Raw genomic sequence first — 15966 nt, 5'->3', positions numbered from 1 at the left:
GCTTTCCCTTTGCCTTCATGAGTCTTCAGTCTTCACCCAAGAGGCCAAGACCCAACCAATATGTACGTTATTACTAGCCTCCTAACTTATTCACCGTGCAGTGGCGGTGTACGGACCTATTTAGTAGAGCTTGATTCTGTGATTCTTTTGTTCTAACTTTTTAATTCTAGAGTGATTTTAGTTTCGGATGATGAGCATATAGGAATTTAAGTCTATTGTGATTCTGGTAAGAGGATGGAAAAAGTGATCATTAAAAAACAGGTCTTTTAAAGAAGTGATTTTTATCTGCTCTCCACCAGAATTTATAGAGGATTTTACTATTGTTAGCTACTCCAAGCAACGCTGCCAAACGACCCCTGCATATGATTCATACGCTCCAGATCAGAAGTTCTTCCACACGACCACACCTTGAAAATACAGCTAACTACAAACAAACCGGACTTAGTAGCTTGCTTATGGTTCGTATTTGAATCTAATCGCCGGATCGGAGTAGTTGCTAATCAACTCACCACTCTAGTCAGTCGTAAACCCCCCACTGCCAAATCGGGCTGTTTGGGAAGTCACTCATGTCCACGACGTCAGCGATTCCAAGAAGACTGTGGAGCATGTCGTCGTCATGCACCGCCGCCGACCCGTCGGGCGCGGTCCCGCCGCGCTGTAAACCTCCTTGGAGCATGCTGCCGTACGCCACCGGCGCAGCTGCCTGCGTGATCACACCGACGGCGGCGACGTCGCTATGCTGCCCTCCGTCCGGGACTGCCGCCACCGCGTGCTTCGCCTCGTGCTCGCTGTCGTCGTCGTCGGTCCCTGCAGGCAGCGGTAATAGAGCTTCATGAGCTCGTCGATCGAGCTGCGGTCAGCATCGGGCACGCAATCTATGTCCGGCAGCGCCAGCAACTCCTTGCCGACGTCGACGCCGCTACCGCTACTACCGCCCGTGCCCCCCTCGCCGCCGACCTTGCGCTTGCGCTTCTCGACGTGCGCTGCCGCGGCTACTGGAGAATCGCCACCAGCGTCGTCGGCGTCGGGGCCACCGTCATCGTCTTCCTCGTCGAGCGGCGTGATCTGCAGCGCGCGCTGCGCGTGACGGTCGAGCGCGTCCTCCGGGGTGATGACCTTGGACCAGGTGTCGGCGTCCCTGGCGCTCATCTTGTTCTGCAGTGCGAGATCCAGCCCATTGCCCAAGTTGGGCCGGACCGAATTCTGGGACCGTAGGACCGAGACACTGTAGCTGCAGAAAACACTGTGTGAAGTTTAGTACAGTGAGTTGTTCGTCGAACCAGCTTAAATAGTCATGCTAAGGACACGTAATAACCTTTGATTAACCGTTTTGGACGAAGCGAGAACAAAAGCGTAAACGGGTTGCTATGTAGGTGGGGCCCACCCCTTGGTAGAGTGGGCCTGCGCCGTGTGCCGGGCCTGGGTCGTTACAAATGATATTTAGAGCCAACTCTTGCGGTTTCACGGACATATAGCTCGGGAGCTCGGACAGGTTGCGCATGGCTCTGCAAAAAGCATGGCACTTGGATCGGGGAGTTGGGAATATGGACGTGGGCCAAAAGAATCGATTCTGAGTATTTGTCCCGTATGGGTAAGCTGGTTCGATAGTTCAACGAGGATGTCGAATCCTTTAAGGGTGGGTGGATGTGAGACCCAGCCTATGGGAAGTGAGGCCCAGACCGAATTCTGATTACTGCAGCACCTAGTTACTGTAGCTACAAAGTTTAGTACCGTGCTGTGAGTTTTGAGTTCGCTAAACCGGCTTAGATAGCCAGGCCAAAGACGTGTGTTAATCTCCGGTTAACTGTTTTACGTGAAGTGAGGATGAAAATATAGGTTGCTACGTAGATGAGGCCTACTCCTCGGGGTAGAGTAGTCTGTGCCGTGTGCCAGGCGTGGGTCGTTACATGCAGCCGCTTGGACTGCCACACGAGCTTGCGCATCTGGTCGAAGCGCGGGGCCAGGTGCTTGATCACCGCGCTCAGCAGCGAGATCTTCCAGGCCTTCTTCAGGTCGTGCGGCTTCCGGTACGGCGGCGGGCCCTGGTGCGCCTGCGCCTCGCCCTGCATGCCCCACCAGGCCTCCCGCCCCGTCGGCCACCACGGCGACGCCAGGCCGCGGTCCAGCGGGAAGCTCCGCTGCGGGGGCTCGCAGTGCTGGATGAGCGCCGACAGCAGGGACCCCAAGCGTGCTGTCCTGAATGTCGTGCAGGCCGTGCAGGAACGACGCCGCCATCGGGTTCCCGGGGCCCTCCGCCTCCAGGCCGCCGCCACCCGGTCGAAGCCCACCTCGTCCTTCCACCAGCCGCGGCGGCTGTCGGAGGAGCCGGACACGGGCACGCCGGACTCGTCCACGACGCCGTTCACGAACCCGCGCGCGTTGCACGCCTCCATCATCTTGAGCATGTGGCGGATGACGCCGTCCTGCGCCCGGAGCATCGCCTTGCGGCGGTACCGGCTCTCGGGCGACTCCTGCTGATCCTTGTTGGCCTCCTGGACTAGGGCAGCAGCAGAGGCCGCGTGGTCGTTAGTGCCGGGCTGGAGCTGGAGCTGGGCCTCGCCTTCGTGGCCGGCGCGGTCGCGGCCGGCCGAGCGGCCCTCGAGATTCATGAATCATGAGAAGCAGCTGGTCCTTCCACATGCGCTTCTTGAGGTCGGCGATCTCGATGGACTCGGAGCCCGACTCGGAGTCGCTGAAGAACTCCTCCTGGCCTTCCGGTTGTTCCTGGTCAGCGGCGCCGGCATGGTGGTCGGCAACGGCAACGGCCACGGCCTTTCCCTTGCCCTTGCCGTCGTCCTTGTTGGGTTCGTCCATGGGTCGTTGGCTTGGGTGCATGACAAGGCTTCTGATAGTAGTCGATGCTTTCGCAGTAGTTCTCCATGATAATGTGGCTACCGTGTACGTGACTGATGATGATATATGACTGAGAAAGGTGGTGGGGCACTGGGAACGCTCGAGCTCGCCTAAAAAGGTCCCGCGGAATCTCTCCGTGGCGCTGAGAAGGCTGTAGAAGAACGCTAGCCGTGGCAGCGCCTCGGAACCGGAAGGGCTGCCGTGCATCGCGTTTAGGTACGCACTGCAAATTACTAGCGTGCACGTGCAAGGGCGCAAGGCTAGTACGGAGTAGTAGCTCTCACTCGCATCACTTTACCCTTGCTGCAAATCACCAATCACTTTTGACTGATGCTAGCAGCCTGGCGCCGAGATGTGTGGACTGTACGACGTGGATGGCCATAAACCTGACGAAGAAACCCAAGGAGGAGCTACAGTGACCAAGGAACCCATGAGCACCAGAAGCTTCCTTACAGTCGGCGCAGTGTGGCAAACATCCAACGACTATCACGATAATATATCATAGTCCATTACGCGCGTCCTCACGCGCCGACAAATTACCTGGTTAAAGCGCGGATAAAAAACATGTTTAATCTATGTATGGAAATAATATTATGAGTTTAATGTAGATACGTCATGCACAAAAACTGAAAGACTGGAGCATTTTTTATATGGTGTATGTAACAACTAAAAATCCATACACCAAAAATACCAACTACAAAATTTTTCTTAAAAACTCCCATGTGTTGATGAGTGTCATGTATAGAAACCCAACCTAAGAGTTGCATTAGGTCTAACCCCAACCCAAATCAACACATAAGCATGACATGCCATATGTTAATCATGTTTATTTAAATACTGACAAATGAAGCATAGCATACATTGTTAACTCACATGGTGATTTGGATTTTCATTTGTTTTATGCAATGCCTAACAACTCCCTTAAAGAAATAAACCATAAAGTAATTATTACTCAAACCAAATAATAAATGTTTAAAGAGAAAACCATTTCCATTTTTTATAACAAAACTACACTTATTTTTGTTATACAAAATAGCTAAATAAATTCCTAATATATATATATAAAAGAATGTTGTGGGTCTCATATCTAAAAACTCCAATGAATAAGGTACATTAATTTTGAATTCAAATTTCAAACCAAATTTGAATTCAAACAAAGGAGAAGAAAAATAAAACAGAAAAAAAGAAAAGAAGGGAAGAAGGCCCGCAGCTGGCTCAGCCTGCTCGGCCCGCTAGCGCGCAGTAGCCAGCCAGCCCAGCTTGCGCGCGCAGCAGCAGGCCGGCCCAGCTCGCGCGGCCAGCCCAGCAAGCAGCCCGGCGCGTCGCTCACGCCCGCGCGCCTCCCCGCTTCGCTTGCTGTCACTGCCACCGGGCCCCACGCGTCAGCCGCACACCGCCACAGTGTCGTCTTCCTCCCCACACGGGCACTGCCTCCGACCGTGACTCGACCAAAATGACAAGCGCGGGCCCGGGGATCACGCGAATCGCCTGGCCCTGTCCCCTTGGCGCCGCACCCACGCAACCTCCGCGCCAACCACCCACGCCCGCGATGCCGTTCGATGCCAATGGCGCATCACCAGCCGTCCACCCCGTCCGCCATAGATGGAGCTCGGGCACCGGGGGCTATAAAGCCACGCCTAGAGCCCTAGGGATCCCTCAGCCATCGTCGCCGCTTGGTGGCCCAGCAGCCCGCACCGCACTGAGAGAAGAGGGCCGAGAAGGAGATCGGGAGAGGAGGAACGGAGCCACCCGCGTGCTGTCGAAGTCGTCGGAGCCGAAGACGACGCCGTCGTCTTCATCACGGTCGTGGGTCGGCACTGGACTGCCTCCGTCTTCACGGCCACAACCCTCCACTGCGCCGCCATCCTTTCGCCTTCGACACCAATGGTGAGCCCCTCGTTGCTGAGACCCCTCCTAGCCCCTGGACGTCGTAGCAGAGCACGCGCACGCCGCGCTCCCAACGCCACCGTCATGGCGCGGCCACCACTTGCGCACCCGGTCGCCTCACCGGACCAGGACGTAGCTGTAGCACCACTAGGGCGCCCGGAGGGTAGCTGGGTAGACCGAGACCCCATTAGCCGGCCACAACGTCCTGGCCACGAGCACCGAACCTCGACCAGAGCTCCGCCGTGCACCATCACCGTGCGCGGACTCCGCCACGTCTTTTGGTCGCCGTCGTCACTTGTCCCGGTCGCCCACTAGCAGTCTGAATGGGAACGGGCACCAAGACCCTTGGAGCAGCCCCTAGCTGCCCCGCCGGCGAGCACCGCCACGACCAAGCCGCCGACCGCCGTGGCCAACGCCCTGGAAAGCCCCGACCGCCACCTAGACCCCACCATCGTGTTCGCCATGGCCTGGGGAAGCTTTTCCCCACCTTAATTGAACTCCAGCGCCGCCGTAGGATCACACCAATGAGCACACCACCGACAGGAGCACGTCGGGGATGGAAGCAGAGGGCTCCCCCACCGGCCGCATGCGCCTGCACTAGGTACACGTAGACCACAGAGAGAAGAGAAGGAGGGTGGACGCGGTTCACCGAAAGGAGACACGATTCACTGTAGACCGGCACATGCGTCCACCGTGGACTGTGCCTGTGAACCAAGCCCAGTGGGGGCCCTTGGCTACGACGTGGCAGCGCCATAGCATGCCACGTGTCCGGGCCGGCCCGGCCCAAATCCAGCCCAGTCCAAGACCACCAAAGCCCGGTCGAGGCCCAACCTGGTTGACCATTGACCGGTCAATGTTGACAGTTGACCTGGCCCCATATGTCAGCGTCACAGGGACTCTGGACCCACTCGTCAGCAAGTGATGTCATGCTGACGTCATGACAACGTCACACGTGACCCACCTGTCAGTAACAACACAGCCGAGGGTGACGTCATGCTGATGTCAGCTACTGACGTCAGCAGCCCTGGCCCCACACGTTAGTGACCCTGACCCGTTGACCGTTGACTCACCCGTTGACTTGACGTTGACTCTGACCGGACCCACAGGTCAGTGACCCAAGAGACCTTGGCCCCACCTGTCGGAATGATGACGTTGATGATGTCAGCAGGACCCCACTTGTCAGCTCAGAGCCGAGTCGGTGACGTCATGCTAACATCACGCTGATGTCAGCATGCCATGTGGACCAGTCACAGCGTGACACGTGTCAGCCCAGGATTAATTCAGCCTTTTTCCATTTTCAGAGATGATTTAAACCTCAGAAATTCATAACTAATTCATACGACCTCAGAAAAATACGAAACCAGGACCAAAATTTATCTAAAATCGAGCTTTACGCAATGAACCCATGTTTGAGTGCATTTGGCTCTTTTGAATTTTCATTGCTTCTTTGTGCTATTCTATAGACGTCGCTAACGCGACTATAATATGATTGTTGCAGAATCGGAGGAGAACCAGACGGACAAGGATCGTGAGTACCGTGAGGAGAACGGAGATGACTACACTGAAGGTGCCACATTCCACCCAATCTCGTAGCACATATTATGCATGGCTAATATAGAACTGCTATTGCTATACTTTACTGCTATAATCATACTATGATAGGACTTGTATGGTAGTATGCTTACTTGATGGCCTTTATCTTGACACAACCTTATCCCTGCATACCCTGCTATTAGGCTAGACACACGCTTACTACTATGTATCATTGCTTACACTTCTACTATGCTTACACTACATTAATGCGTGGTGGAAACTAGTGTTATCTGGACTATAGGGAGAGTGCTGCGTGTGTGACTTAGGTGTGTGGAGGGTGAGGGTTGTGTCAACCAAGTTGGAGTATATGACGAGCCTAGGGCAAGTCTTGCCATGGGGTGCTACCTGGGCACCCCTGGAATGGATACCTATGGTGGGTAAATAGTATATGAGGTGGTTCTGGGTGTGAACCTGTGATGGGAGGAGCCCGGGATGGAGGTGCTATGGTGGCACGATAAATGGAAACCCTGATAGAGACATTCTGGCTTGGTCAACCCTAAGGACTTACTAGTACTCAGATTCACCGAGAAGCCTTACGTACCACTCGCCCTATATGGTGCGGGACGACCGGACTACTTGGTAGGATATTGCCACTACTACTAGGTTGATAGCGGACAGTGTAAGGAGGTACGGGGCGTGGAGGATTTCCCCCACACCCTTCCGAGACTTCATGGAGACCTTGTGGACCCGGCTCATGACTCATAGTTTCAGCCACCCTAGACTAGACTTGGGATGTACCAAGGCTGAATGGTAGAGTGGCATTATCCTAGGATAGTAAGCGGCCGGAATCAGCCCAGTTGACGACGGTCAGCGAAGAAGGCAGATCTTGTGGTTATGTAGAACCTCTGCAGAGTGTATGGTTGATCGATCGATACATGTGCCAACTTGTCGGCTATGGACCTTTTCTAGGTTTCGCTTAAACTAGATAATGAGATGAGTCTTTCTCTTCTTCCCCCGTGAGAGAGTGTCGGTCGTAGCCAGGGGCTACGGGCCTTGAGACAGTGTCAAGAGGGAGTTGGCCTATCGACTGAGCGATGGTATGGTGTTGGTGTGGAGATGGTGGTATATCGATCCCTAGATCGAAACTTGGCTCTGGAAAGGGAATGGGGTGGAATGTGTGTGGGAATGGTGTTAAAACTTGACCAACTATTATTATATACTTGATATGCTAAAACATAGGAAACCCTAGCCTTATAGGTTCCTTTTGAATATATCCAACTTGCATCCAATTTCCGCAAAGCAATGCTCATAGGGTGGAAGTGGCCAATACAAATCGTACTGATAAATTTTGGCACACAGGTTCTACTGAGGAGTATAGCTCTAAGGAGTTTGACGGTTGAGGGGTTCATGCCTATGCTCGAGTTTAGCGATCTTATCTTCAAGTTGTTCTGAATGAATGCTACTTTTAATTCCGCCAATGCGGTGATATAATAAATTATGTAATTCCGTACTATTTGTACTCTGATATTATCATTATATGGATGTGGTATTCGACTAGAAATTTGGGTAATATGACCTACAACGGTCTTATTACACTTTGACTATGTGGATTTCCCATCATGGAAATCAGGTCGCTTCAGTTGGTATCAGAGCCATACTTGACCCTAGGATGAAACCCTCAGAAATGGACGATAGAATAGGACGTGAATAGCCCTTCTTTCAGTTATATACCGACCCTGCATTTACCTTTATGCAAGGCTTATCTATTATTGACCTGCTAACATCTGATTCCTTAAAACATGCAGATGGCAATGAACGTCGACTGGCTGCCTCTAGGACTGCTACCTCTGGACCACGCCAAGCTTACCTTCGACCTACGTGAGCTTGGGGGTTTTGCATAGACCCTTTGCCGAGTTCTCGTCACGTTAGGAGTCCCCGACGAGCTTGTCAAGGTCACCTGCACTAGGAAGCCAGCTCAGGAAGGAGGAATCGAAGGACCGATTGTCACCTCAGTCGAGTTCCTAGCCAGCACTACCTTACCTACTATCCTAGCTTTCACCGAGATGACTATAAAGGACACAGTCGAGGAGGGACTGCAAGCTATCTCACACAAGGCACTTCACAGAGTGATGAGGGACCACTACGAGCACCTAAAGACAATAGATTCCCATCTACTTCCCTAGGCCCTCGACCTCAGCCTTACCCTTAGTGAGTAGAGTTTCGCAGCCGGCAGAGTTATCCTCATCGAGGAGGATAGATGCCTTCACGTCTTGGCTATCCACCTACTAGAGCAGGACAGGTACGTGACCCAGCTGGAGCAGAGGAGACATCAGGACTAGGCCCTTCTGTGGGAGTACTAGGAGCGAGACTCATAGGGAGCATAGGAGCGAGCTAGTCTACTTGAGACAGTCGCCAAGCTACAGGACGAGCTCAACCGTCATGAAGAAGTCCACAAAACCAAGGTCATAGACTTATAGGACAAAGTCGCTGACCTTGGCAACAGGAACTGCTACCTTGATAGCAAGGTCTTGGAGTTGCAGAGAGAGTTGGACGACAAGAAGGCCGAGTTCAACCATAGAGGAGACAGAGAGAAGTCCAAGGGGATTGATATGCTGAAAATCCAATCTTAGAACAAGACCATGACTCAGGATCTAGAGGAGTTTAGGAAGAAGGCTGTTCATAACCAGGGTCACCTGATCGAGGCACTCAGACAGAATGAGTACCTTCAGGACAAGTGTGAGAGGACTTGGCAGGCTTGGCAGAAGTCTGACAAGAAGCGCCTTAGGGAGATGAAGGGTATGTGGGATCAGCTATCCAAGGAGATTCGCAGCAAGACGAAGCCTAGGATAGAGGAGTTTGAGTTAGCCCCGACTCGCCTCAACCTAGATGCATGCCCTACCCTACCTAGAGCCAAGCCTACTGAGGAGCTCGCCGAGGCCTTGAAGTACGTGTCCCAACTTCACAAGTCAGATGAGGAGATCGAGATCGAGAACAGTCATATCCCAGCTGCGGTGTACGAGTTAGAGTAGATGACCCTACGTGGTCATGAGTCATGTCAGTGGCTTCCATAGGTTGTACCCCTTGATGTACCCCTTATGAGATGTAATATGAGACACTATGTGTAGTATGATTCTCGCAAGTCTTCAAGTGTAGCTACTGGAGATGATGCTATGTAATAAAATCCATGTAATGAATGTTTTGGATCTTAATGCATCTTATGGATCTTATTGCTTCTTTGTAATGAGTGTTGGATAGTATAAATGTTTTTCTTTAAATCGTCAAAATTATGTAATCGTACTAAATTATAAGCACTTATGGCACAAACACTAAGATTCCTATGATCTGTGTTGTAGATGCCGAACCACCGATCTAATCGTCTAATGAACCATGGACGTGCACCCACCCCTAAACCAGTTGAACCAAATGGGGGCGTGGTGGCAACAACCATGGCCGTGGCCGTGGCTATGGACATGGAGGGATACCCTTCAACCTGGAGAATACCCCACTGCCTGAAGAGAACATTCCACTACCACCACCATTGAACTTGGCAGAAGTGATGGCACAATAGACTCAACTTCTTACAGCTCTTGTTAATGGATCAAACCGTCGCCAGGGAGGTCAGCAGAATGACTTCCAAAGGAAGTTGGAAGGATTTCTGAAGCTAAGGCCACCTACCTATGATGGCACCGACCCTGACCTGCTTGTAGCCGATGACTGGCTCAAGGAGATGGAGAAGAAGCTTGACCTCACTACTTTCACCGATGATGAGTGTGTTGGAGCTGCCACACACCAGCTCACAGGTGCAGCACGTGCCTGGTGGGACAGTTTCAGTGATTCGCATGAGGACCCTGCCAACATCTTGTGGGATGAGTTCGCCGAAGCATTCACTGAGTATCACATTCCCAAGGGTATCATGGAGGCCAAAACTGAGGAGTTCCGCAACATCAAGATGGGAAAGGATAGGGTGACTGAGTACACTACTCGTTTCACCAATCTTCTTCACTATGCACCTTCCTATGTTGTGAACTCTGAGAAGGAAAAGTTGTACTATTACCGCAAGGGACTTAACCCACACATCAAGCTGAAGTTTGGCGGTATTGAGAGTAACATGTTGTGTGCTCTGGTGGATCGCTGCATCCAGATCAAGAAAGATCATGTTGAAGCTAGAGAGGAGTACAGGGAGAGAAAACATAAGCCTGAGGAGTCCTTCCGTGGCCATGATTGTCACAGAACCAACCAATTTATAAGAGCACAAGTACAAAAACAATCGCCGAAACGATCAAATTCTCGAACTTGAGCCCATATAAACCCGGTAGTCAACCAAAATCTCAAAGGATTTCAAACCAACTTGCATACAACCAAGATCATAGTAATTCAACATAACATATCGTACGTTACAACATTTCACAGACGTTTGCAAATAGATTACATCATCACAGCGTCATCGTTATTACAAAACAAGTCTTGTAAAATATGCGGAAGCAAATAGTTTAACTTACACACCCGAGTTCAAATACACATACTGGTTCGCTGATTATAGATAGCAATGGCTAGGTTGATTTGAACTAGACACGTGGTAGTCTGGGAGCTATCGGACACGTCCGGTAGGCTGACCGGACGCGTCCGATATTTGCGGTCAGAGCGTCTGGTGCTGCGTCCGATGCATTGTGACCGGAGCTTCTGGTCGATGCGCAGTCAGCTAAATATTTGAGCCAATGGCTCTATTTCATGGGGGCTTCTATTTAAGCCCCATGGCCAGCTCAAGCTCACTCTCTTTCACATTTTCATTGACATAGCAACCTTGTGAGCTTAGCCAAAACCCTCCCACTCATCTCCATCATTGATCCATCATCTTTGTGAGATTGGGAGAGAATCCAAGTGTATTGCTTGAGTGATTGCATCTAGAGGCACTTGGTATTCGTGTTGCGCTGTGGATTTTGCTTGTTACTCTTGGTGGTTGCCACCACCTAGATGGCTTGGTGCAGTGGTGGAGGATCAGCACGAGTTGGTGATTGTTCGTGGCCGCCTTCGGTGATTATGAGGGGAGTTGTACCTTCCCTGGCAGAGTGCTGAAAGGTAACTCTAGTAAATTGCTCATGTCATTGAGTTACCTCACTTGTGGGTAGGTTCTTGTAGTGTCCAATCGTGTGGATGAGGTTTGTGAAACACCTCTTAGCCGCCGAACCACCAAGTGTTGGTCGACACAACGGGGACTAGCGTGTTGGCAAGCATGTGAACCTCGGGAGAAAAATCGGTTGTCTCTTGCCATTTGATATTCTCTCGGTGATTGGTTTCATATTCATCTTGTGATTGGTTCATTCCTCTACATGGCGGTATAACCATCCTACTCACTCGTTTATATTCTTACAAACTAGTTGTAGCAAGCTCTTTAGTGTAATTAGATTTGAGAGCTTGCTTTGCTATTTAAGTTTGTTTAGTGGAGCTCTTTAGAGTAGAAGGATTGAGAGCTCTTAGTGAGTAGTATCATAGCAAGTTATGTGTCTAGCTATCATTGCAACTAGAATTATTGGATAGGTGGCTTGCAATCCTTGTAGAGCTAGAGCAAGTTTGCATTTCGCTATTTGTCATACTAATCAAATTGCTCTAGTTCATTTATAGATTTTTAAATAGGCTATTCACCCCACCTCTAGCCATATTTGGACCTTTCAAGTGGTATTAGAGCCGTGGTCACCGTTTGATTGAAGGCTTAACAACCTCAGTGTCAAATTATGGCTCAAGTTGTGTTCAACCATGTGGGGGGCAAACCACCGTTCTTTGATGGCACATGCTATGATTATTGGAAGAGAAAGATAAGGATATATCTTGGTTCAATCAATGATCAAGTATGGGAAGTGACTGAGAATGACTATGCTATCATTGATCCTGATGATCCAACCAACCAAGATAAGATCAACAAGCAATGCAATACAATGACTCTCAACACCATATACAATGCCATTAATTCCAAGGTGTTTGAGCAAATCAAGGATTGTGAAAGAGCAAATGAGGTGTGGAAGAGATTGGAGGAAACATATGAGGGCACACTGGCGGTGAAGGGTGCCAAATTATATATCCTCAAGGATAAATTGACAAGCTTTAAGATGAAGGAAGATGAGAGCATTCCGGAGATGTTCCATCGATTGCAAGTGATTATCAATGATTTGAAGGCATTAGGAGAGAAGATCAAGGATGATGATGTCTCTCATTGGTTCTTGATGTGCCTACCTCCAAGATTTGAGATGTTGAGATTGCTCATCATAAAAGGAGGATTGAAGGAGATTACCCCCAACCAAGTACTAGGTGATGTCATGACCCAAGAGACATACCATGTGGAAAGGGAGGGGGATGACAAGAAGGAAGAAGAAGACAAGAAGAAGAAGAGTATAACATTCAAGGCTAGCTCATCATCATCCAAGAACAAGAGCAAGTCCAAGAAAGAATCAAGCGATAATAATGATCTTAGTGATATTGATAATGAAGCTATGGCCCTATTTGTCCGCAAGATGGGAAAATTCATGAAGAAGAACAGCTATGGTGCAAGAAAGAGAAGAGATCACACCAAGAGCAAAGAGTATGCAAGAAGATGCTATAATTGCAAGAGCCCCAATCATGTTGTAGCAAATTGTCGCTACAATAGTGATAATGATGAAGATGAGAAGAAGAAGCACAAGAAAGATAAGAATGAAAAGAAGGAGAAGAAGGAGAAGAGAATGACCTTCCAAAAGAAGAAGAAGGGTGGAGCTATGTAGTCACTTGGGATAGTGATGGTTCCTCGGATGGTGATAGCTCTAGTGATGATGACAAGAAATCTATCAAGAGAGCACTAGCAAGCATCGTCATCAACAAGAAGCTCTCTATCTTCGACACTCCATCGACATGTCTCATGGCAAAGCCTACCAAGGTAAAATATGATAAGAGTGATGATGATGAATGTGAAAGTGACTCTTGTAGGAATGATAATGATGATGATGAGGATGAGGAGTACACCAAGGAGGAGCTCTTGGACATGTGTGAGCAAGTGCACGCTTGCAATAAGATGAAGAGAAAGGAGTGCAAAGAATTGCGCAAGAAAGTAAAATTTCTTGAGCAATCCTTTGATGAGCTCAATGCTACTCATGAGAGGCTAATGGAAGCCCATGAGAAGCTTGGCAAAGCTCACTCTAAGCTTGAAAAGGCTCACTCCTCTCTTATTGAGCAAGTCAAAGTGGAGGAAGCCAAGAAGGAACAAGTGATCATATCATGTGATGTGAGACTAACATGTGATCTTATTGATGAATCTATTTTTGTTGCTCTCACTAACACTTCTTGTAACACTACCACTTCCACTTCACCCTTGAGCAATGGTCTCACTTGTGAAAACTCACTAAAAGTGGAAAATGAGACCCTCAAGGAGGTGAATGAGCTCACTCGTGCCTTAGGCAATGCCTATGGCGAAGATGCCCGCTTGCTAAAGTGCTTGGGTAGCCAAAGGTTTTCTCTCAACAAAGAGGGATTAGGCTATACCCCCAAGAAAGACAAGGCAACCTTTGTCACTTCCAAAGTTAGCTTTGTGAAGGGCAATGGTCGGTTTTATAATAGATGCAAGCAAGTTGGGCATATAGAGCAAAATTGCAAGACTAAAAAGAACAAGCTACCTAATGTATCCTCAATCAAATTTGATTCTTGTTACATGCTTTTTAAGAGTGCCAATGGTGTGAAGGCTAAGTTCATTGGTACACCAATTGTGGACCCAAAGAAGAAGGCTATTTGGGTACCAAAGACCTTGGTAACTAACCTCCAAGGACCCAAGCAAATTTGGGTACCTAAAAGGAATTGATCCTCTTTTGTAGGTCAATTATAAAGCCAGAGGAAGGCATTGGGTGCTTGATAGTGGGTGCACACAACACATGACTGGTGATCCAAGAATGTTCAATTCAATCAATGAAAACAAGAGCAATGGGATTGATAGTATCACATTTGGTGACAATGGCAAAGGCAAGGTCAAAGAGCTTGGTAAGATTGCAATATCCAATGACTTGAGCATTTCTAATGTGCTACTAGTAGAGAGCTTAAACTTCAACCTATTATCGGTAGCTCAATTGTGTGATCTTGGTTTCAAGTGCATATTTGGTGTGGATGATGTAGAGATCATAAGTGTAGATGGCTCTAACTTGATATTTAAAGGATTTAGATATGAGAATCTATACTTGGTTAATTTCAATGGTAGAGAAGCTCAATTGTCAACATGTTTGATCACTAAGTCTAGCATGGGTTGATTATGGCATAGAAGGCTTGGTCATATTGGAATGAAACAATTGAACAAATTGATTAAGTATGACTTAGTTAGAGGCTTGAAAGATGTCACATTTGAGAAGGATAAACTATGTAGTGCATGTCAAGCCAGAAAGCAAGTTGGTAACACACATCTTAAAAAGAGCATGATGAGCACATCTAAGGCATTTGAGTTGATGCACATAGACTTGTTTGGACCAACCACATACACTAGCATTGGTGGAAACAAATATGGATTTGTGATTGTGGATGATTTCACTAGATACACATGGGTGTTCTTTCTTGTTGACAAGAGTGATGTGTTTGTAACATTCAAATCAATTGTCAAAGGCATTCACAATGAGTTTGAAACAACAATCAAGAAAGTTAGAAGTGACAATGGAAGTGAGTTCAAGAACACTAGAATTGATGAGTTGTGTGATGAATTTGGAATTAGACATCAATTCTCGGCCAAGTATACTCCTCAATCAAATGGGTTAGTTGAAAGAAAGAATAGAACATTAATTGATATGGCAAGATCAATGTTGAGTGAGTACAATGCGAGTTATTCATTTTGGGCCAAAGCAATCAACATGGCTTGCTACTATAGCAACCGACTCTATTGTCACCCCATGATGGAGAAAACACCTTATGAGCTTTTGAATGGAAGAAAGCCCAACATAGCATACTTTTGGGTTTTTGGTTGTAAATGCTACATATTGAAGAAAGGCATTAGATTGAGCAAGTTTGAAAAGAAATATGATGAAGGTTTCTTGCTTGGTTACTCCACTACTAGCAAGGCTTATAGAGTTTGGAATTTTGCTAGTGGTACTCTTGAGGAGGTTCATGATGTGGAATTTGATGAAACAAATGGTTCCCAAGAGGAAGATGAGAATCTAGATGATGTAAGAGGCACTCAATTGGTCAATGCAATGAAGAATATGGACATTGGTAATATAAGACCTAGAGAGGTGATTGATATTGAAGATGACAAGAATCAAGTACTCTCTAACTCAAATGTGCAAGCTAGTGGTTCTCATGATCAAATCCAAGCAAGCACTAGTGATGGCAATGTGCAAGATCAACAAATGGCTAGTTCATCATCTCAACCAAGTGATCAATCAAATGCTAGCAATCAAGTGTAAGTGCTTCAACCAACCAATGTTGCAAGAGATCATCTATTGGACACTATCATTGGTGATATTTCAAGAGGTGTGCAAACAAGATCAAGATTGACTTCATTTTGTGAGCATTTCTCATTTGTGTCATCCATAGAACCTAAAAAGATAGATGAGGCTTTGAGAGATGTTGATTGGGTCAATGCTATGCATGAAGAGCTAAATAACTTCACAAGAAACTAAGTATGGGATTTAGTTGAGAGGCCTAAGGATCAAAATGTGATTGGAACCAAGTGAGTCTTTTGGAACAAGCAAGATTAAGATG

General features: G+C 48.3%; 1 pseudogene; it reads right to left on the bottom strand.

Annotated features, from left to right (window-relative positions):
* Positions 1 to 517: 517 nt before the first annotated feature.
* On the bottom strand, positions 518 to 2881 carry LOC136495301 (ETHYLENE INSENSITIVE 3-like 5 protein; annotated as a pseudogene).
* Positions 2882 to 15966: the final 13085 nt, after the last annotated feature.

This window comes from Miscanthus floridulus, chromosome 12 (genome assembly GCF_019320115.1).
Source record: "Miscanthus floridulus cultivar M001 chromosome 12, ASM1932011v1, whole genome shotgun sequence".
NCBI lineage: Eukaryota > Viridiplantae > Streptophyta > Magnoliopsida > Poales > Poaceae > Miscanthus > Miscanthus floridulus.
Note: the sequence above shows the minus strand (reverse complement) of the source record. Positions and strands in the feature narration are given on the sequence as shown.